The 21,978-nt window shown below is 47.8% G+C and overlaps 15 non-coding genes across 15 annotated transcripts; all 15 read left to right on the top strand.

Annotated features, from left to right (window-relative positions):
- The first annotated feature begins 361 nt into the window (after positions 1–361).
- LOC142690264 (U2 spliceosomal RNA) lies at positions 362–552 on the top strand. Its single transcript, XR_012859056.1, has one exon. It is a non-coding gene; the product is annotated as a U2 spliceosomal RNA (small nuclear RNA).
- Positions 553–1,844: 1,292 nt separating this feature from the next.
- LOC142690262 (U2 spliceosomal RNA) lies at positions 1,845–2,035 on the top strand. Its single transcript, XR_012859055.1, has one exon. It is a non-coding gene; the product is annotated as a U2 spliceosomal RNA (small nuclear RNA).
- A 1,272-nt stretch (positions 2,036–3,307) lies between these two features.
- Positions 3,308–3,498, top strand: LOC142690261 (U2 spliceosomal RNA). Its single transcript, XR_012859054.1, has one exon. It is a non-coding gene; the product is annotated as a U2 spliceosomal RNA (small nuclear RNA).
- A 1,284-nt stretch (positions 3,499–4,782) lies between these two features.
- LOC142690260 (U2 spliceosomal RNA) lies at positions 4,783–4,973 on the top strand. The gene has a single exon (XR_012859053.1). It is a non-coding gene; the product is annotated as a U2 spliceosomal RNA (small nuclear RNA).
- A 1,292-nt stretch (positions 4,974–6,265) lies between these two features.
- Positions 6,266–6,456, top strand: LOC142690259 (U2 spliceosomal RNA). The gene has a single exon (XR_012859052.1). It is a non-coding gene; the product is annotated as a U2 spliceosomal RNA (small nuclear RNA).
- Positions 6,457–7,733: 1,277 nt separating this feature from the next.
- On the top strand, positions 7,734–7,924 carry LOC142690258 (U2 spliceosomal RNA). The gene has a single exon (XR_012859051.1). It is a non-coding gene; the product is annotated as a U2 spliceosomal RNA (small nuclear RNA).
- A 1,308-nt stretch (positions 7,925–9,232) lies between these two features.
- LOC142690257 (U2 spliceosomal RNA) lies at positions 9,233–9,423 on the top strand. The gene has a single exon (XR_012859050.1). It is a non-coding gene; the product is annotated as a U2 spliceosomal RNA (small nuclear RNA).
- A 1,288-nt stretch (positions 9,424–10,711) lies between these two features.
- Positions 10,712–10,902, top strand: LOC142690350 (U2 spliceosomal RNA). Its single transcript, XR_012859135.1, has one exon. It is a non-coding gene; the product is annotated as a U2 spliceosomal RNA (small nuclear RNA).
- Positions 10,903–12,175: 1,273 nt separating this feature from the next.
- On the top strand, positions 12,176–12,366 carry LOC142690255 (U2 spliceosomal RNA). The gene has a single exon (XR_012859048.1). It is a non-coding gene; the product is annotated as a U2 spliceosomal RNA (small nuclear RNA).
- A 1,292-nt stretch (positions 12,367–13,658) lies between these two features.
- On the top strand, positions 13,659–13,849 carry LOC142690254 (U2 spliceosomal RNA). Its single transcript, XR_012859047.1, has one exon. It is a non-coding gene; the product is annotated as a U2 spliceosomal RNA (small nuclear RNA).
- A 1,296-nt stretch (positions 13,850–15,145) lies between these two features.
- LOC142690253 (U2 spliceosomal RNA) lies at positions 15,146–15,336 on the top strand. The gene has a single exon (XR_012859046.1). It is a non-coding gene; the product is annotated as a U2 spliceosomal RNA (small nuclear RNA).
- Positions 15,337–16,632: 1,296 nt separating this feature from the next.
- Positions 16,633–16,823, top strand: LOC142690251 (U2 spliceosomal RNA). Its single transcript, XR_012859045.1, has one exon. It is a non-coding gene; the product is annotated as a U2 spliceosomal RNA (small nuclear RNA).
- Positions 16,824–18,095: 1,272 nt separating this feature from the next.
- On the top strand, positions 18,096–18,286 carry LOC142690250 (U2 spliceosomal RNA). The gene has a single exon (XR_012859044.1). It is a non-coding gene; the product is annotated as a U2 spliceosomal RNA (small nuclear RNA).
- A 1,272-nt stretch (positions 18,287–19,558) lies between these two features.
- On the top strand, positions 19,559–19,749 carry LOC142690249 (U2 spliceosomal RNA). The gene has a single exon (XR_012859043.1). It is a non-coding gene; the product is annotated as a U2 spliceosomal RNA (small nuclear RNA).
- Positions 19,750–21,045: 1,296 nt separating this feature from the next.
- Positions 21,046–21,236, top strand: LOC142690248 (U2 spliceosomal RNA). Its single transcript, XR_012859042.1, has one exon. It is a non-coding gene; the product is annotated as a U2 spliceosomal RNA (small nuclear RNA).
- Positions 21,237–21,978: the final 742 nt, after the last annotated feature.

The following is a 21,978-nucleotide window of genomic DNA, read 5'->3' as shown; positions in this document are numbered from 1 at the left end:
TCAGCAGGCAGCACTGGACTGGACTGGATTACAGCTGATACAAGGTGTGAAGGAACAAGGGGTGGCTGTGGGCATGCACTTGCTGCCGCTGCCAGTGTTTATCTGCATGGCAGCAGGGCATTTGGGCGTTGCCAGGAAGGCGTTTTTATGTAGATTCCTCCTCTTTCAGCACTGCATTGTGGTGCAAGCAAAAGAAGCAAATCCTGTCTGGCTTCCTCTCCGGCCTTTATTCACCTCCCGTGTAGCTGTGAGTGTGTGAGCCTGCAGGGCCCCATGGAATTGCCTAGAAGTAGGCTGAATCGCTGCAAGGGCTGAACAGCAGTATCGGGCAGGCTCGGGCAACGCGCGGCCCGTTCGGGTTATCGCTTCTCGGCCTTTTGGCTAAGATCAAGTGTAGTATCTGTTCTTATCAGTTTAATATCTGATACGTCCCCTATCTGGGGACCATATATTAAATGGATTTTTAGAACAGGGAGATGGAAATAGAGCTTGCTCTGTCCACTCCACGCATTGACCTGGTATTGCAGTATTTCCAGGACCGGTGCACCCTTTCCTTATGTGTTGACTAAAAGCAGATTCCAAAAGTGTTTTTTGTCTTTGCTATTGTTTCTGTCTTTCTGAAGGGATCTCCCCTTTTAATCCCATTATTTCAACACCTGTTGGACAATGCATGAGTGATAATGAGCTCATTGATTAAATGCAATTAATGAATAGATTGCCACCTCTTGTTGTGTGTCGTCTGTGTTTCTGTGTTTCCGGCATTTCACATTGGAACACCTCATTCACCTTCCTTGTCTTCTCTCCGCCCTCCCTTTTAGGTAAGTTAAAGAGCTGCACCTGAGCCAGCCACTGATTGATTGATTGATTGATTGATTGATTGATTGATTGATTGATTGATTGATTGATGCAGCACAACAGTCAAATAGTGGAGTGGAGTAGGGGAACAGCAAACAGCCAATAAAGCAGCCCGCCCGCTCGCCTGCCCGCCACAATGGACCTACCTGTGTACACTAGATGGATGTGATGGAATGTACTGTCGTCCCTACATTTCAAGAAGAAGTAAGAATTGCAGTTGCAACAAAGCCTTGCTTGCCTACAAAGAGAGCAGCAATTTGGATTTGTTACTATGTTACCTAGAAGAATAACAAACTGTGCAAGGATGGAGGTTGTAGGAGCAAGGAGAAGTTGTCTGTAAAGTTGGTGGATGCCTATTTTCCATTTTGCAGTCCCTTGTCTCCCTCTTGTGGCCTCCTGGAGGCAACTAGCTGTGCAAAAAAAAGACAGCCTGGCGGCCGGCTGTTGCAGTGTTGCCCTCTCAGGCAACACTGAGTGACTGACTGAGCCTCACCGTCTTATATAAAGTTCAGACGGAACTTTGCACGTGTCATAGTGGAGCCCTCAGGATTCCAGAGCCAGCTTTCTGACATCATAATGGGGCCTCAGAGATAAAAGCCTGGGCCCAGGCAGTGTTGGTCAGTGCTGCTCAGCAGGCAGCACTGGACTGGACTGGATTACAGCTGATACAAGGTGTGAAGGAACAAGGGGTGGCTGTGGGCATGCACTTGCTGCCGCTGCCAGTGTTTATCTGCATGGCAGCAGGGCATTTGGGCGTTGCCAGGAAGGCGTTTTTATGTAGATTCCTCCTCTTTCAGCACTGCATTGTGGTGCAAGCAAAAGAAGCAAATCCTGTCTGGCTTCCTCTCCGGCCTTTATTCACCTCCCGTGTAGCTGTGAGTGTGTGAGCCTGCAGGGCCCCATGGAATTGCCTAGAAGTAGGCTGAATCGCTGCAAGGGCTGAACAGCAGTATCGGGCAGGCTCGGGCAACGCGCGGCCCGTTCGGGTTATCGCTTCTCGGCCTTTTGGCTAAGATCAAGTGTAGTATCTGTTCTTATCAGTTTAATATCTGATACGTCCCCTATCTGGGGACCATATATTAAATGGATTTTTAGAACAGGGAGATGGAAATAGAGCTTGCTCTGTCCACTCCACGCATTGACCTGGTATTGCAGTATTTCCAGGACCGGTGCACCCTTTCCTTATGTGTTGACTAAAAGCAGATTCCAAAAGTGTTTTTTGTCTTTGCTATTGTTTCTGTCTTTCTGAAGGGATCTCCCCTTTTAATCCCATTATTTCAACACCTGTTGGACAATGCATGAGTGATAATGAGCTCATTGATTAAATGCAATTAATGAATAGATTGCCACCTCTTGTTGTGTGTCGTCTGTGTTTCTGTGTTTCCGGCATTTCACATTGGAACACCTCATTCACCTTCCTTGTCTTCTCTCCGCCCTCCCTTTTAGGTAAGTTAAAGAGCTGCACCTGAGCCAGCCACTGATTGATTGATTGATTGATTGATTGATTGATTGATGCAGCACAACAGTCAAATAGTGGAGTGGAGTAGGGGAACAGCAAACAGCCAATAAAGCAGCCCGCCCGCTCGCCTGCCCGCCACAATGGACCTACCTGTGTACACTAGATGGATGTGATGGAATGTACTGTCGTCCCTACATTTCAAGAAGAAGTAAGAATTGCAGTTGCAACAAAGCCTTGCTTGCCTACAAAGAGAGCAGCAATTTGGATTTGTTACTATGTTACCTAGAAGAATAACAAACTGTGCAAGGATGGAGGTTGTAGGAGCAAGGAGAAGTTGTCTGTAAAGTTGGTGGATGCCTATTTTCCATTTTGCAGTCCCTTGTCTCCCTCTTGTGGCCTCCTGGAGGCAACTAGCTGTGCAAAAAAAAGACAGCCTGGCGGCCGGCTGTTGCAGTGTTGCCCTCTCAGGCAACACTGAGTGACTGACTGAGCCTCACCGTCTTATATAAAGTTCAGACGGAACTTTGCACGTGTCATAGTGGAGCCCTCAGGATTCCAGAGCCAGCTTTCTGACATCATAATGGGGCCTCAGAGATAAAAGCCTGGGCCCAGGCAGTGTTGGTCAGTGCTGCTCAGCAGGCAGCACTGGACTGGACTGGATTACAGCTGATACAAGGTGTGAAGGAACAAGGGGTGGCTGTGGGCATGCACTTGCTGCCGCTGCCAGTGTTTATCTGCATGGCAGCAGGGCATTTGGGCGTTGCCAGGAAGGCGTTTTTATGTAGATTCCTCCTCTTTCAGCACTGCATTGTGGTGCAAGCAAAAGAAGCAAATCCTGTCTGGCTTCCTCTCCGGCCTTTATTCACCTCCCGTGTAGCTGTGAGTGTGTGAGCCTGCAGGGCCCCATGGAATTGCCTAGAAGTAGGCTGAATCGCTGCAAGGGCTGAACAGCAGTATCGGGCAGGCTCGGGCAACGCGCGGCCCGTTCGGGTTATCGCTTCTCGGCCTTTTGGCTAAGATCAAGTGTAGTATCTGTTCTTATCAGTTTAATATCTGATACGTCCCCTATCTGGGGACCATATATTAAATGGATTTTTAGAACAGGGAGATGGAAATAGAGCTTGCTCTGTCCACTCCACGCATTGACCTGGTATTGCAGTATTTCCAGGACCGGTGCACCCTTTCCTTATGTGTTGACTAAAAGCAGATTCCAAAAGTGTTTTTTGTCTTTGCTATTGTTTCTGTCTTTCTGAAGGGATCTCCCCTTTTAATCCCATTATTTCAACACCTGTTGGACAATGCATGAGTGATAATGAGCTCATTGATTAAATGCAATTAATGAATAGATTGCCACCTCTTGTTGTGTGTCGTCTGTGTTTCTGTGTTTCCGGCATTTCACATTGGAACACCTCATTCACCTTCCTTGTCTTCTCTCCGCCCTCCCTTTTAGGTAAGTTAAAGAGCTGCACCTGAGCCAGCCACTGATTGATTGATTGATTGATTGATTGATTGATTGATTGATTGATTGATGCAGCACAACAGTCAAATAGTGGAGTGGAGTAGGGGAACAGCAAACAGCCAATAAAGCAGCCCGCCCGCTCGCCTGCCCGCCACAATGGACCTACCTGTGTACACTAGATGGATGTGATGGAATGTACTGTCGTCCCTACATTTCAAGAAGAAGTAAGAATTGCAGTTGCAACAAAGCCTTGCTTGCCTACAAAGAGAGCAGCAATTTGGATTTGTTACTATGTTACCTAGAAGAATAACAAACTGTGCAAGGATGGAGGTTGTAGGAGCAAGGAGAAGTTGTCTGTAAAGTTGGTGGATGCCTATTTTCCATTTTGCAGTCCCTTGTCTCCCTCTTGTGGCCTCCTGGAGGCAACTAGCTGTGCAAAAAAAAGACAGCCTGGCGGCCGGCTGTTGCAGTGTTGCCCTCTCAGGCAACACTGAGTGACTGACTGAGCCTCACCGTCTTATATAAAGTTCAGACGGAACTTTGCACGTGTCATAGTGGAGCCCTCAGGATTCCAGAGCCAGCTTTCTGACATCATAATGGGGCCTCAGAGATAAAAGCCTGGGCCCAGGCAGTGTTGGTCAGTGCTGCTCAGCAGGCAGCACTGGACTGGACTGGATTACAGCTGATACAAGGTGTGAAGGAACAAGGGGTGGCTGTGGGCATGCACTTGCTGCCGCTGCCAGTGTTTATCTGCATGGCAGCAGGGCATTTGGGCGTTGCCAGGAAGGCGTTTTTATGTAGATTCCTCCTCTTTCAGCACTGCATTGTGGTGCAAGCAAAAGAAGCAAATCCTGTCTGGCTTCCTCTCCGGCCTTTATTCACCTCCCGTGTAGCTGTGAGTGTGTGAGCCTGCAGGGCCCCATGGAATTGCCTAGAAGTAGGCTGAATCGCTGCAAGGGCTGAACAGCAGTATCGGGCAGGCTCGGGCAACGCGCGGCCCGTTCGGGTTATCGCTTCTCGGCCTTTTGGCTAAGATCAAGTGTAGTATCTGTTCTTATCAGTTTAATATCTGATACGTCCCCTATCTGGGGACCATATATTAAATGGATTTTTAGAACAGGGAGATGGAAATAGAGCTTGCTCTGTCCACTCCACGCATTGACCTGGTATTGCAGTATTTCCAGGACCGGTGCACCCTTTCCTTATGTGTTGACTAAAAGCAGATTCCAAAAGTGTTTTTTGTCTTTGCTATTGTTTCTGTCTTTCTGAAGGGATCTCCCCTTTTAATCCCATTATTTCAACACCTGTTGGACAATGCATGAGTGATAATGAGCTCATTGATTAAATGCAATTAATGAATAGATTGCCACCTCTTGTTGTGTGTCGTCTGTGTTTCTGTGTTTCCGGCATTTCACATTGGAACACCTCATTCACCTTCCTTGTCTTCTCTCCGCCCTCCCTTTTAGGTAAGTTAAAGAGCTGCACCTGAGCCAGCCACTGATTGATTGATTGATTGATTGATTGATTGATTGATTGATTGATTGATTGATTGATGCAGCACAACAGTCAAATAGTGGAGTGGAGTAGGGGAACAGCAAACAGCCAATAAAGCAGCCCGCCCGCTCGCCTGCCCGCCACAATGGACCTACCTGTGTACACTAGATGGATGTGATGGAATGTACTGTCGTCCCTACATTTCAAGAAGAAGTAAGAATTGCAGTTGCAACAAAGCCTTGCTTGCCTACAAAGAGAGCAGCAATTTGGATTTGTTACTATGTTACCTAGAAGAATAACAAACTGTGCAAGGATGGAGGTTGTAGGAGCAAGGAGAAGTTGTCTGTAAAGTTGGTGGATGCCTATTTTCCATTTTGCAGTCCCTTGTCTCCCTCTTGTGGCCTCCTGGAGGCAACTAGCTGTGCAAAAAAAAGACAGCCTGGCGGCCGGCTGTTGCAGTGTTGCCCTCTCAGGCAACACTGAGTGACTGACTGAGCCTCACCGTCTTATATAAAGTTCAGACGGAACTTTGCACGTGTCATAGTGGAGCCCTCAGGATTCCAGAGCCAGCTTTCTGACATCATAATGGGGCCTCAGAGATAAAAGCCTGGGCCCAGGCAGTGTTGGTCAGTGCTGCTCAGCAGGCAGCACTGGACTGGACTGGATTACAGCTGATACAAGGTGTGAAGGAACAAGGGGTGGCTGTGGGCATGCACTTGCTGCCGCTGCCAGTGTTTATCTGCATGGCAGCAGGGCATTTGGGCGTTGCCAGGAAGGCGTTTTTATGTAGATTCCTCCTCTTTCAGCACTGCATTGTGGTGCAAGCAAAAGAAGCAAATCCTGTCTGGCTTCCTCTCCGGCCTTTATTCACCTCCCGTGTAGCTGTGAGTGTGTGAGCCTGCAGGGCCCCATGGAATTGCCTAGAAGTAGGCTGAATCGCTGCAAGGGCTGAACAGCAGTATCGGGCAGGCTCGGGCAACGCGCGGCCCGTTCGGGTTATCGCTTCTCGGCCTTTTGGCTAAGATCAAGTGTAGTATCTGTTCTTATCAGTTTAATATCTGATACGTCCCCTATCTGGGGACCATATATTAAATGGATTTTTAGAACAGGGAGATGGAAATAGAGCTTGCTCTGTCCACTCCACGCATTGACCTGGTATTGCAGTATTTCCAGGACCGGTGCACCCTTTCCTTATGTGTTGACTAAAAGCAGATTCCAAAAGTGTTTTTTGTCTTTGCTATTGTTTCTGTCTTTCTGAAGGGATCTCCCCTTTTAATCCCATTATTTCAACACCTGTTGGACAATGCATGAGTGATAATGAGCTCATTGATTAAATGCAATTAATGAATAGATTGCCACCTCTTGTTGTGTGTCGTCTGTGTTTCTGTGTTTCCGGCATTTCACATTGGAACACCTCATTCACCTTCCTTGTCTTCTCTCCGCCCTCCCTTTTAGGTAAGTTAAAGAGCTGCACCTGAGCCAGCCACTTGATTGATTGATTGATTGATTGATTGATTGATTGATTGATGCAGCACAACAGTCAAATAGTGGAGTGGAGTAGGGGAACAGCAAACAGCCAATAAAGCAGCCCGCCCGCTCGCCTGCCCGCCACAATGGACCTACCTGTGTACACTAGATGGATGTGATGGAATGTACTGTCGTCCCTACATTTCAAGAAGAAGTAAGAATTGCAGTTGCAACAAAGCCTTGCTTGCCTACAAAGAGAGCAGCAATTTGGATTTGTTACTATGTTACCTAGAAGAATAACAAACTGTGCAAGGATGGAGGTTGTAGGAGCAAGGAGAAGTTGTCTGTAAAGTTGGTGGATGCCTATTTTCCATTTTGCAGTCCCTTGTCTCCCTCTTGTGGCCTCCTGGAGGCAACTAGCTGTGCAAAAAAAAGACAGCCTGGCGGCCGGCTGTTGCAGTGTTGCCCTCTCAGGCAACACTGAGTGACTGACTGAGCCTCACCGTCTTATATAAAGTTCAGACGGAACTTTGCACGTGTCATAGTGGAGCCCTCAGGATTCCAGAGCCAGCTTTCTGACATCATAATGGGGCCTCAGAGATAAAAGCCTGGGCCCAGGCAGTGTTGGTCAGTGCTGCTCAGCAGGCAGCACTGGACTGGACTGGATTACAGCTGATACAAGGTGTGAAGGAACAAGGGGTGGCTGTGGGCATGCACTTGCTGCCGCTGCCAGTGTTTATCTGCATGGCAGCAGGGCATTTGGGCGTTGCCAGGAAGGCGTTTTTATGTAGATTCCTCCTCTTTCAGCACTGCATTGTGGTGCAAGCAAAAGAAGCAAATCCTGTCTGGCTTCCTCTCCGGCCTTTATTCACCTCCCGTGTAGCTGTGAGTGTGTGAGCCTGCAGGGCCCCATGGAATTGCCTAGAAGTAGGCTGAATCGCTGCAAGGGCTGAACAGCAGTATCGGGCAGGCTCGGGCAACGCGCGGCCCGTTCGGGTTATCGCTTCTCGGCCTTTTGGCTAAGATCAAGTGTAGTATCTGTTCTTATCAGTTTAATATCTGATACGTCCCCTATCTGGGGACCATATATTAAATGGATTTTTAGAACAGGGAGATGGAAATAGAGCTTGCTCTGTCCACTCCACGCATTGACCTGGTATTGCAGTATTTCCAGGACCGGTGCACCCTTTCCTTATGTGTTGACTAAAAGCAGATTCCAAAAGTGTTTTTTGTCTTTGCTATTGTTTCTGTCTTTCTGAAGGGATCTCCCCTTTTAATCCCATTATTTCAACACCTGTTGGACAATGCATGAGTGATAATGAGCTCATTGATTAAATGCAATTAATGAATAGATTGCCACCTCTTGTTGTGTGTCGTCTGTGTTTCTGTGTTTCCGGCATTTCACATTGGAACACCTCATTCACCTTCCTTGTCTTCTCTCCGCCCTCCCTTTTAGGTAAGTTAAAGAGCTGCACCTGAGCCAGCCACTGATTGATTGATTGATTGATTGATTGATTGATTGATTGATTGATTGATTGATTGATTGATTGATTGATTGATGCAGCACAACAGTCAAATAGTGGAGTGGAGTAGGGGAACAGCAAACAGCCAATAAAGCAGCCCGCCCGCTCGCCTGCCCGCCACAATGGACCTACCTGTGTACACTAGATGGATGTGATGGAATGTACTGTCGTCCCTACATTTCAAGAAGAAGTAAGAATTGCAGTTGCAACAAAGCCTTGCTTGCCTACAAAGAGAGCAGCAATTTGGATTTGTTACTATGTTACCTAGAAGAATAACAAACTGTGCAAGGATGGAGGTTGTAGGAGCAAGGAGAAGTTGTCTGTAAAGTTGGTGGATGCCTATTTTCCATTTTGCAGTCCCTTGTCTCCCTCTTGTGGCCTCCTGGAGGCAACTAGCTGTGCAAAAAAAAGACAGCCTGGCGGCCGGCTGTTGCAGTGTTGCCCTCTCAGGCAACACTGAGTGACTGACTGAGCCTCACCGTCTTATATAAAGTTCAGACGGAACTTTGCACGTGTCATAGTGGAGCCCTCAGGATTCCAGAGCCAGCTTTCTGACATCATAATGGGGCCTCAGAGATAAAAGCCTGGGCCCAGGCAGTGTTGGTCAGTGCTGCTCAGCAGGCAGCACTGGACTGGACTGGATTACAGCTGATACAAGGTGTGAAGGAACAAGGGGTGGCTGTGGGCATGCACTTGCTGCCGCTGCCAGTGTTTATCTGCATGGCAGCAGGGCATTTGGGCGTTGCCAGGAAGGCGTTTTTATGTAGATTCCTCCTCTTTCAGCACTGCATTGTGGTGCAAGCAAAAGAAGCAAATCCTGTCTGGCTTCCTCTCCGGCCTTTATTCACCTCCCGTGTAGCTGTGAGTGTGTGAGCCTGCAGGGCCCCATGGAATTGCCTAGAAGTAGGCTGAATCGCTGCAAGGGCTGAACAGCAGTATCGGGCAGGCTCGGGCAACGCGCGGCCCGTTCGGGTTATCGCTTCTCGGCCTTTTGGCTAAGATCAAGTGTAGTATCTGTTCTTATCAGTTTAATATCTGATACGTCCCCTATCTGGGGACCATATATTAAATGGATTTTTAGAACAGGGAGATGGAAATAGAGCTTGCTCTGTCCACTCCACGCATTGACCTGGTATTGCAGTATTTCCAGGACCGGTGCACCCTTTCCTTATGTGTTGACTAAAAGCAGATTCCAAAAGTGTTTTTTGTCTTTGCTATTGTTTCTGTCTTTCTGAAGGGATCTCCCCTTTTAATCCCATTATTTCAACACCTGTTGGACAATGCATGAGTGATAATGAGCTCATTGATTAAATGCAATTAATGAATAGATTGCCACCTCTTGTTGTGTGTCGTCTGTGTTTCTGTGTTTCCGGCATTTCACATTGGAACACCTCATTCACCTTCCTTGTCTTCTCTCCGCCCTCCCTTTTAGGTAAGTTAAAGAGCTGCACCTGAGCCAGCCACTGATTGATTGATTGATTGATTGATTGATTGATTGATTGATTGATTGATTGATGCAGCACAACAGTCAAATAGTGGAGTGGAGTAGGGGAACAGCAAACAGCCAATAAAGCAGCCCGCCCGCTCGCCTGCCCGCCACAATGGACCTACCTGTGTACACTAGATGGATGTGATGGAATGTACTGTCGTCCCTACATTTCAAGAAGAAGTAAGAATTGCAGTTGCAACAAAGCCTTGCTTGCCTACAAAGAGAGCAGCAATTTGGATTTGTTACTATGTTACCTAGAAGAATAACAAACTGTGCAAGGATGGAGGTTGTAGGAGCAAGGAGAAGTTGTCTGTAAAGTTGGTGGATGCCTATTTTCCATTTTGCAGTCCCTTGTCTCCCTCTTGTGGCCTCCTGGAGGCAACTAGCTGTGCAAAAAAAAGACAGCCTGGCGGCCGGCTGTTGCAGTGTTGCCCTCTCAGGCAACACTGAGTGACTGACTGAGCCTCACCGTCTTATATAAAGTTCAGACGGAACTTTGCACGTGTCATAGTGGAGCCCTCAGGATTCCAGAGCCAGCTTTCTGACATCATAATGGGGCCTCAGAGATAAAAGCCTGGGCCCAGGCAGTGTTGGTCAGTGCTGCTCAGCAGGCAGCACTGGACTGGACTGGATTACAGCTGATACAAGGTGTGAAGGAACAAGGGGTGGCTGTGGGCATGCACTTGCTGCCGCTGCCAGTGTTTATCTGCATGGCAGCAGGGCATTTGGGCGTTGCCAGGAAGGCGTTTTTATGTAGATTCCTCCTCTTTCAGCACTGCATTGTGGTGCAAGCAAAAGAAGCAAATCCTGTCTGGCTTCCTCTCCGGCCTTTATTCACCTCCCGTGTAGCTGTGAGTGTGTGAGCCTGCAGGGCCCCATGGAATTGCCTAGAAGTAGGCTGAATCGCTGCAAGGGCTGAACAGCAGTATCGGGCAGGCTCGGGCAACGCGCGGCCCGTTCGGGTTATCGCTTCTCGGCCTTTTGGCTAAGATCAAGTGTAGTATCTGTTCTTATCAGTTTAATATATGATACGTCCCCTATCTGGGGACCATATATTAAATGGATTTTTAGAACAGGGAGATGGAAATAGAGCTTGCTCTGTCCACTCCACGCATTGACCTGGTATTGCAGTATTTCCAGGACCGGTGCACCCTTTCCTTATGTGTTGACTAAAAGCAGATTCCAAAAGTGTTTTTTGTCTTTGCTATTGTTTCTGTCTTTCTGAAGGGATCTCCCCTTTTAATCCCATTATTTCAACACCTGTTGGACAATGCATGAGTGATAATGAGCTCATTGATTAAATGCAATTAATGAATAGATTGCCACCTCTTGTTGTGTGTCGTCTGTGTTTCTGTGTTTCCGGCATTTCACATTGGAACACCTCATTCACCTTCCTTGTCTTCTCTCCGCCCTCCCTTTTAGGTAAGTTAAAGAGCTGCACCTGAGCCAGCCACTGATTGATTGATTGATTGATTGATTGATTGATTGATTGCAGCACAACAGTCAAATAGTGGAGTGGAGTAGGGGAACAGCAAACAGCCAATAAAGCAGCCCGCCCGCTCGCCTGCCCGCCACAATGGACCTACCTGTGTACACTAGATGGATGTGATGGAATGTACTGTCGTCCCTACATTTCAAGAAGAAGTAAGAATTGCAGTTGCAACAAAGCCTTGCTTGCCTACAAAGAGAGCAGCAATTTGGATTTGTTACTATGTTACCTAGAAGAATAACAAACTGTGCAAGGATGGAGGTTGTAGGAGCAAGGAGAAGTTGTCTGTAAAGTTGGTGGATGCCTATTTTCCATTTTGCAGTCCCTTGTCTCCCTCTTGTGGCCTCCTGGAGGCAACTAGCTGTGCAAAAAAAAGACAGCCTGGCGGCCGGCTGTTGCAGTGTTGCCCTCTCAGGCAACACTGAGTGACTGACTGAGCCTCACCGTCTTATATAAAGTTCAGACGGAACTTTGCACGTGTCATAGTGGAGCCCTCAGGATTCCAGAGCCAGCTTTCTGACATCATAATGGGGCCTCAGAGATAAAAGCCTGGGCCCAGGCAGTGTTGGTCAGTGCTGCTCAGCAGGCAGCACTGGACTGGACTGGATTACAGCTGATACAAGGTGTGAAGGAACAAGGGGTGGCTGTGGGCATGCACTTGCTGCCGCTGCCAGTGTTTATCTGCATGGCAGCAGGGCATTTGGGCGTTGCCAGGAAGGCGTTTTTATGTAGATTCCTCCTCTTTCAGCACTGCATTGTGGTGCAAGCAAAAGAAGCAAATCCTGTCTGGCTTCCTCTCCGGCCTTTATTCACCTCCCGTGTAGCTGTGAGTGTGTGAGCCTGCAGGGCCCCATGGAATTGCCTAGAAGTAGGCTGAATCGCTGCAAGGGCTGAACAGCAGTATCGGGCAGGCTCGGGCAACGCGCGGCCCGTTCGGGTTATCGCTTCTCGGCCTTTTGGCTAAGATCAAGTGTAGTATCTGTTCTTATCAGTTTAATATCTGATACGTCCCCTATCTGGGGACCATATATTAAATGGATTTTTAGAACAGGGAGATGGAAATAGAGCTTGCTCTGTCCACTCCACGCATTGACCTGGTATTGCAGTATTTCCAGGACCGGTGCACCCTTTCCTTATGTGTTGACTAAAAGCAGATTCCAAAAGTGTTTTTTGTCTTTGCTATTGTTTCTGTCTTTCTGAAGGGATCTCCCCTTTTAATCCCATTATTTCAACACCTGTTGGACAATGCATGAGTGATAATGAGCTCATTGATTAAATGCAATTAATGAATAGATTGCCACCTCTTGTTGTGTGTCGTCTGTGTTTCTGTGTTTCCGGCATTTCACATTGGAACACCTCATTCACCTTCCTTGTCTTCTCTCCGCCCTCCCTTTTAGGTAAGTTAAAGAGCTGCACCTGAGCCAGCCACTGATTGATTGATTGATTGATTGATTGATTGATTGATTGATTGATTGATTGATTGATGCAGCACAACAGTCAAATAGTGGAGTGGAGTAGGGGAACAGCAAACAGCCAATAAAGCAGCCCGCCCGCTCGCCTGCCCGCCACAATGGACCTACCTGTGTACACTAGATGGATGTGATGGAATGTACTGTCGTCCCTACATTTCAAGAAGAAGTAAGAATTGCAGTTGCAACAAAGCCTTGCTTGCCTACAAAGAGAGCAGCAATTTGGATTTGTTACTATGTTACCTAGAAGAATAACAAACTGTGCAAGGATGGAGGTTGTAGGAGCAAGGAGAAGTTGTCTGTAAAGTTGGTGGATGCCTATTTTCCATTTTGCAGTCCCTTGTCTCCCTCTTGTGGCCTCCTGGAGGCAACTAGCTGTGCAAAAAAAAGACAGCCTGGCGGCCGGCTGTTGCAGTGTTGCCCTCTCAGGCAACACTGAGTGACTGACTGAGCCTCACCGTCTTATATAAAGTTCAGACGGAACTTTGCACGTGTCATAGTGGAGCCCTCAGGATTCCAGAGCCAGCTTTCTGACATCATAATGGGGCCTCAGAGATAAAAGCCTGGGCCCAGGCAGTGTTGGTCAGTGCTGCTCAGCAGGCAGCACTGGACTGGACTGGATTACAGCTGATACAAGGTGTGAAGGAACAAGGGGTGGCTGTGGGCATGCACTTGCTGCCGCTGCCAGTGTTTATCTGCATGGCAGCAGGGCATTTGGGCGTTGCCAGGAAGGCGTTTTTATGTAGATTCCTCCTCTTTCAGCACTGCATTGTGGTGCAAGCAAAAGAAGCAAATCCTGTCTGGCTTCCTCTCCGGCCTTTATTCACCTCCCGTGTAGCTGTGAGTGTGTGAGCCTGCAGGGCCCCATGGAATTGCCTAGAAGTAGGCTGAATCGCTGCAAGGGCTGAACAGCAGTATCGGGCAGGCTCGGGCAACGCGCGGCCCGTTCGGGTTATCGCTTCTCGGCCTTTTGGCTAAGATCAAGTGTAGTATCTGTTCTTATCAGTTTAATATCTGATACGTCCCCTATCTGGGGACCATATATTAAATGGATTTTTAGAACAGGGAGATGGAAATAGAGCTTGCTCTGTCCACTCCACGCATTGACCTGGTATTGCAGTATTTCCAGGACCGGTGCACCCTTTCCTTATGTGTTGACTAAAAGCAGATTCCAAAAGTGTTTTTTGTCTTTGCTATTGTTTCTGTCTTTCTGAAGGGATCTCCCCTTTTAATCCCATTATTTCAACACCTGTTGGACAATGCATGAGTGATAATGAGCTCATTGATTAAATGCAATTAATGAATAGATTGCCACCTCTTGTTGTGTGTCGTCTGTGTTTCTGTGTTTCCGGCATTTCACATTGGAACACCTCATTCACCTTCCTTGTCTTCTCTCCGCCCTCCCTTTTAGGTAAGTTAAAGAGCTGCACCTGAGCCAGCCACTGATTGATTGATTGATTGATTGATTGATTGATTGATTGATTGATTGATTGATTGATTGATGCAGCACAACAGTCAAATAGTGGAGTGGAGTAGGGGAACAGCAAACAGCCAATAAAGCAGCCCGCCCGCTCGCCTGCCCGTCACAATGGACCTACCTGTGTACACTAGATGGATGTGATGGAATGTACTGTCGTCCCTACATTTCAAGAAGAAGTAAGAATTGCAGTTGCAACAAAGCCTTGCTTGCCTACAAAGAGAGCAGCAATTTGGATTTGTTACTATGTTACCTAGAAGAATAACAAACTGTGCAAGGATGGAGGTTGTAGGAGCAAGGAGAAGTTGTCTGTAAAGTTGGTGGATGCCTATTTTCCATTTTGCAGTCCCTTGTCTCCCTCTTGTGGCCTCCTGGAGGCAACTAGCTGTGCAAAAAAAAGACAGCCTGGCGGCCGGCTGTTGCAGTGTTGCCCTCTCAGGCAACACTGAGTGACTGACTGAGCCTCACCGTCTTATATAAAGTTCAGACGGAACTTTGCACGTGTCATAGTGGAGCCCTCAGGATTCCAGAGCCAGCTTTCTGACATCATAATGGGGCCTCAGAGATAAAAGCCTGGGCCCAGGCAGTGTTGGTCAGTGCTGCTCAGCAGGCAGCACTGGACTGGACTGGATTACAGCTGATACAAGGTGTGAAGGAACAAGGGGTGGCTGTGGGCATGCACTTGCTGCCGCTGCCAGTGTTTATCTGCATGGCAGCAGGGCATTTGGGCGTTGCCAGGAAGGCGTTTTTATGTAGATTCCTCCTCTTTCAGCACTGCATTGTGGTGCAAGCAAAAGAAGCAAATCCTGTCTGGCTTCCTCTCCGGCCTTTATTCACCTCCCGTGTAGCTGTGAGTGTGTGAGCCTGCAGGGCCCCATGGAATTGCCTAGAAGTAGGCTGAATCGCTGCAAGGGCTGAACAGCAGTATCGGGCAGGCTCGGGCAACGCGCGGCCCGTTCGGGTTATCGCTTCTCGGCCTTTTGGCTAAGATCAAGTGTAGTATCTGTTCTTATCAGTTTAATATCTGATACGTCCCCTATCTGGGGACCATATATTAAATGGATTTTTAGAACAGGGAGATGGAAATAGAGCTTGCTCTGTCCACTCCACGCATTGACCTGGTATTGCAGTATTTCCAGGACCGGTGCACCCTTTCCTTATGTGTTGACTAAAAGCAGATTCCAAAAGTGTTTTTTGTCTTTGCTATTGTTTCTGTCTTTCTGAAGGGATCTCCCCTTTTAATCCCATTATTTCAACACCTGTTGGACAATGCATGAGTGATAATGAGCTCATTGATTAAATGCAATTAATGAATAGATTGCCACCTCTTGTTGTGTGTCGTCTGTGTTTCTGTGTTTCCGGCATTTCACATTGGAACACCTCATTCACCTTCCTTGCCTTCTCTCCGCCCTCCCTTTTAGGTAAGTTAAAGAGCTGCACCTGAGCCAGCCACTGATTGATTGATTGATTGATTGATTGATTGATTGATTGATTGATTGATTGATTGATTGATGCAGCACAACAGTCAAATAGTGGAGTGGAGTAGGGGAACAGCAAACAGCCAATAAAGCAGCCCGCCCGCTCGCCTGCCCGCCACAATGGACCTACCTGTGTACACTAGATGGATGTGATGGAATGTACTGTCGTCCCTACATTTCAAGAAGAAGTAAGAATTGCAGTTGCAACAAAGCCTTGCTTGCCTACAAAGAGAGCAGCAATTTGGATTTGTTACTATGTTACCTAGAAGAATAACAAACTGTGCAAGGATGGAGGTTGTAGGAGCAAGGAGAAGTTGTCTGTAAAGTTGGTGGATGCCTATTTTCCATTTTGCAGTCCCTTGTCTCCCTCTTGTGGCCTCCTGGAGGCAACTAGCTGTGCAAAAAAAAGACAGCCTGGCGGCCGGCTGTTGCAGTGTTGCCCTCTCAGGCAACACTGAGTGACTGACTGAGCCTCACCGTCTTATATAAAGTTCAGACGGAACTTTGCACGTGTCATAGTGGAGCCCTCAGGATTCCAGAGCCAGCTTTCTGACATCATAATGGGGCCTCAGAGATAAAAGCCTGGGCCCAGGCAGTGTTGGTCAGTGCTGCTCAGCAGGCAGCACTGGACTGGACTGGATTACAGCTGATACAAGGTGTGAAGGAACAAGGGGTGGCTGTGGGCATGCACTTGCTGCCGCTGCCAGTGTTTATCTGCATGGCAGCAGGGCATTTGGGCGTTGCCAGGAAGGCGTTTTTATGTAGATTCCTCCTCTTTCAGCACTGCATTGTGGTGAAAGCAAAAGAAGCAAATCCTGTCTGGCTTCCTCTCCGGCCTTTATTCACCTCCCGTGTAGCTGTGAGTGTGTGAGCCTGCAGGGCCCCATGGAATTGCCTAGAAGTAGGCTGAATCGCTGCAAGGGCTGAACAGCAGTATCGGGCAGGCTCGGGCAACGCGCGGCCCGTTCGGGTTATCGCTTCTCGGCCTTTTGGCTAAGATCAAGTGTAGTATCTGTTCTTATCAGTTTAATATCTGATACGTCCCCTATCTGGGGACCATATATTAAATGGATTTTTAGAACAGGGAGATGGAAATAGAGCTTGCTCTGTCCACTCCACGCATTGACCTGGTATTGCAGTATTTCCAGGACCGGTGCACCCTTTCCTTATGTGTTGACTAAAAGCAGATTCCAAAAGTGTTTTTTGTCTTTGCTATTGTTTCTGTCTTTCTGAAGGGATCTCCCCTTTTAATCCCATTATTTCAACACCTGTTGGACAATGCATGAGTGATAATGAGCTCATTGATTAAATGCAATTAATGAATAGATTGCCACCTCTTGTTGTGTGTCGTCTGTGTTTCTGTGTTTCCGGCATTTCACATTGGAACACCTCATTCACCTTCCTTGTCTTCTCTCCGCCCTCCCTTTTAGGTAAGTTAAAGAGCTGCACCTGAGCCAGCCACTGATTGATTGATTGATTGATTGATTGATTGATTGATGCAGCACAACAGTCAAATAGTGGAGTGGAGTAGGGGAACAGCAAACAGCCAATAAAGCAGCCCGCCCGCTCGCCTGCCCGCCACAATGGACCTACCTGTGTACACTAGATGGATGTGATGGAATGTACTGTCGTCCCTACATTTCAAGAAGAAGTAAGAATTGCAGTTGCAACAAAGCCTTGCTTGCCTACAAAGAGAGCAGCAATTTGGATTTGTTACTATGTTACCTAGAAGAATAACAAACTGTGCAAGGATGGAGGTTGTAGGAGCAAGGAGAAGTTGTCTGTAAAGTTGGTGGATGCCTATTTTCCATTTTGCAGTCCCTTGTCTCCCTCTTGTGGCCTCCTGGAGGCAACTAGCTGTGCAAAAAAAAGACAGCCTGGCGGCCGGCTGTTGCAGTGTTGCCCTCTCAGGCAACACTGAGTGACTGACTGAGCCTCACCGTCTTATATAAAGTTCAGACGGAACTTTGCACGTGTCATAGTGGAGCCCTCAGGATTCCAGAGCCAGCTTTCTGACATCATAATGGGGCCTCAGAGATAAAAGCCTGGGCCCAGGCAGTGTTGGTCAGTGCTGCTCAGCAGGCAGCACTGGACTGGACTGGATTACAGCTGATACAAGGTGTGAAGGAACAAGGGGTGGCTGTGGGCATGCACTTGCTGCCGCTGCCAGTGTTTATCTGCATGGCAGCAGGGCATTTGGGCGTTGCCAGGAAGGCGTTTTTATGTAGATTCCTCCTCTTTCAGCACTGCATTGTGGTGCAAGCAAAAGAAGCAAATCCTGTCTGGCTTCCTCTCCGGCCTTTATTCACCTCCCGTGTAGCTGTGAGTGTGTGAGCCTGCAGGGCCCCATGGAATTGCCTAGAAGTAGGCTGAATCGCTGCAAGGGCTGAACAGCAGTATCGGGCAGGCTCGGGCAACGCGCGGCCCGTTCGGGTTATCGCTTCTCGGCCTTTTGGCTAAGATCAAGTGTAGTATCTGTTCTTATCAGTTTAATATCTGATACGTCCCCTATCTGGGGACCATATATTAAATGGATTTTTAGAACAGGGAGATGGAAATAGAGCTTGCTCTGTCCACTCCACGCATTGACCTGGTATTGCAGTATTTCCAGGACCGGTGCACCCTTTCCTTATGTGTTGACTAAAAGCAGATTCCAAAAGTGTTTTTTGTCTTTGCTATTGTTTCTGTCTTTCTGAAGGGATCTCCCCTTTTAATCCCATTATTTCAACACCTGTTGGACAATGCATGAGTGATAATGAGCTCATTGATTAAATGCAATTAATGAATAGATTGCCACCTCTTGTTGTGTGTCGTCTGTGTTTCTGTGTTTCCGGCATTTCACATTGGAACACCTCATTCACCTTCCTTGTCTTCTCTCCGCCCTCCCTTTTAGGTAAGTTAAAGAGCTGCACCTGAGCCAGCCACTGATTGATTGATTGATTGATTGATTGATTGATTGATGCAGCACAACAGTCAAATAGTGGAGTGGTGTAGGGGAACAGCAAACAGCCAATAAAGCAGCCCGCCCGCTCGCCTGCCCGCCACAATGGACCTACCTGTGTACACTAGATGGATGTGATGGAATGTACTGTCGTCCCTACATTTCAAGAAGAAGTAAGAATTGCAGTTGCAACAAAGCCTTGCTTGCCTACAAAGAGAGCAGCAATTTGGATTTGTTACTATGTTACCTAGAAGAATAACAAACTGTGCAAGGATGGAGGTTGTAGGAGCAAGGAGAAGTTGTCTGTAAAGTTGGTGGATGCCTATTTTCCATTTTGCAGTCCCTTGTCTCCCTCTTGTGGCCTCCTGGAGGCAACTAGCTGTGCAAAAAAAAGACAGCCTGGCGGCCGGCTGTTGCAGTGTTGCCCTCTCAGGCAACACTGAGTGACTGACTGAGCCTCACCGTCTTATATAAAGTTCAGACGGAACTTTGCACGTGTCATAGTGGAGCCCTCAGGATTCCAGAGCCAGCTTTCTGACATCATAATGGGGCCTCAGAGATAAAAGCCTGGGCCCAGGCAGTGTTGGTCAGTGCTGCTCAGCAGGCAGCACTGGACTGGACTGGATTACAGCTGATACAAGGTGTGAAGGAACAAGGGGTGGCTGTGGGCATGCACTTGCTGCCGCTGCCAGTGTTTATCTGCATGGCAGCAGGGCATTTGGGCGTTGCCAGGAAGGCGTTTTTATGTAGATTCCTCCTCTTTCAGCACTGCATTGTGGTGCAAGCAAAAGAAGCAAATCCTGTCTGGCTTCCTCTCCGGCCTTTATTCACCTCCCGTGTAGCTGTGAGTGTGTGAGCCTGCAGGGCCCCATGGAATTGCCTAGAAGTAGGCTGAATCGCTGCAAGGGCTGAACAGCAGTATCGGGCAGGCTCGGGCAACGCGCGGCCCGTTCGGGTTATCGCTTCTCGGCCTTTTGGCTAAGATCAAGTGTAGTATCTGTTCTTATCAGTTTAATATCTGATACGTCCCCTATCTGGGGACCATATATTAAATGGATTTTTAGAACAGGGAGATGGAAATAGAGCTTGCTCTGTCCACTCCACGCATTGACCTGGTATTGCAGTATTTCCAGGACCGGTGCACCCTTTCCTTATGTGTTGACTAAAAGCAGATTCCAAAAGTGTTTTTTGTCTTTGCTATTGTTTCTGTCTTTCTGAAGGGATCTCCCCTTTTAATCCCATTATTTCAACACCTGTTGGACAATGCATGAGTGATAATGAGCTCATTGATTAAATGCAATTAATGAATAGATTGCCACCTCTTGTTGTGTGTCGTCTGTGTTTCTGTGTTTCCGGCATTTCACATTGGAACACCTCATTCACCTTCCTTGTCTTCTCTCCGCCCTCCCTTTTAGGTAAGTTAAAGAGCTGCACCTGAGCCAGCCACTGATTGATTGATTGATTGATTGATTGATTGATTGATTGATTGATTGATTGATTGATTGATGCAGCACAACAGTCAAATAGTGGAGTGGAGTAGGGGAACAGCAAACAGCCAATAAAGCAGCCCGCCCGCTCGCCTGCCCGCCACAATGGACCTACCTGTGTACACTAGATGGATGTGATGGAATGTACTGTCGTCCCTACATTTCAAGAAGAAGTAAGAATTGCAGTTGCAACAAAGCCTTGCTTGCCTACAAAGAGAGCAGCAATTTGGATTTGTTACTATGTTACCTAGAAGAATAACAAACTGTGCAAGGATGGAGGTTGTAGGAGCAAGGAGAAGTTGTCTGTAAAGTTGGTGGATGCCTATTTTCCATTTTGCAGTCCCTTGTCTCCCTCTTGTGGCCTCCTGGAGGCAACTAGCTGTGCAAAAAAAAGACAGCCTGGCGGCCGGCTGTTGCAGTGTTGCCCTCTCAGGCAACACTGAGTGACTGACTGAGCCTCACCGTCTTATATAAAGTTCAGACGGAACTTTGCACGTGTCATAGTGGAGCCCTCAGGATTCCAGAGCCAGCTTTCTGACATCATAATGGGGCCTCAGAGATAAAAGCCTGGGCCCAGGCAGTGTTGGTCAGTGCTGCTCAGCAGGCAGCACTGGACTGGACTGGATTACAGCTGATACAAGGTGTGAAGGAACAAGGGGTGGCTGTGGGCATGCACTTGCTGCCGCTGCCAGTGTTTATCTGCATGGCAGCAGGGCATTTGGGCGTTGCCAGGAAGGCGTTTTTATGTAGATTCCTCCTCTTTCAGCACTGCATTGTGGTGCAAGCAAAAGAAGCAAATCCTGTCTGGCTTCCTCTCCGGCCTTTATTCACCTCCCGTGTAGCTGTGAGTGTGTGAGCCTGCAGGGCCCCATGGAATTGCCTAGAAGTAGGCTGAATCGCTGCAAGGGCTGAACAGCAGTATCGGGCAGGCTCGGGCAACGCGCGGCCCGTTCGGGTTATCGCTTCTCGGCCTTTTGGCTAAGATCAAGTGTAGTATCTGTTCTTATCAGTTTAATATCTGATACGTCCCCTATCTGGGGACCATATATTAAATGGATTTTTAGAACAGGGAGATGGAAATAGAGCTTGCTCTGTCCACTCCACGCATTGACCTGGTATTGCAGTATTTCCAGGACCGGTGCACCCTTTCCTTATGTGTTGACTAAAAGCAGATTCCAAAAGTGTTTTTTGTCTTTGCTATTGTTTCTGTCTTTCTGAAGGGATCTCCCCTTTTAATCCCATTATTTCAACACCTGTTGGACAATGCATGAGTGATAATGAGCTCATTGATTAAATGCAATTAATGAATAGATTGCCACCTCTTGTTGTGTGTCGTCTGTGTTTCTGTGTTTCCGGCATTTCACATTGGAACACCTCATTCACCTTCCTTGTCTTCTCTCCGCCCTCCCTTTTAGGTAAGTTAAAGAGCTGCACCTGAGCCAGCCACTGATTGATTGATTGATTGATTGATTGATTGATTGATTGATTGATTGATGCAGCACAACAGTCAAATAGTGGAGTGGAGTAGGGGAACAGCAAACAGCCAATAAAGCAGCCCGCCCGCTCGCCTGCCCGCCACAATGGACCTACCTGTGTACACTAGATGGATGTGATGGAATGTACTGTCGTCCCTACATTTCAAGAAGAAGTAAGAATTGCAGTTGCAACAAAGCCTTGCTTGCCTACAAAGAGAGCAGCAATTTGGATTTGTTACTATGTTACCTAGAAGAATAACAAACTGTGCAAGGATGGAGGTTGTAGGAGCAAGGAGAAGTTGTCTGTAAAGTTGGTGGATGCCTATTTTCCATTTTGCAGTCCCTTGTCTCCCTCTTGTGGCCTCCTGGAGGCAACTAGCTGTGCAAAAAAAAGACAGCCTGGCGGCCGGCTGTTG

The sequence above is a fragment of the Rhinoderma darwinii genome (genome assembly GCF_050947455.1).
Source record: "Rhinoderma darwinii isolate aRhiDar2 chromosome 5 unlocalized genomic scaffold, aRhiDar2.hap1 SUPER_5_unloc_33, whole genome shotgun sequence".
NCBI classification, from domain to species: Eukaryota; Metazoa; Chordata; class Amphibia; order Anura; family Rhinodermatidae; genus Rhinoderma; species Rhinoderma darwinii.
Note: the sequence above shows the minus strand (reverse complement) of the source record. Positions and strands in the feature narration are given on the sequence as shown.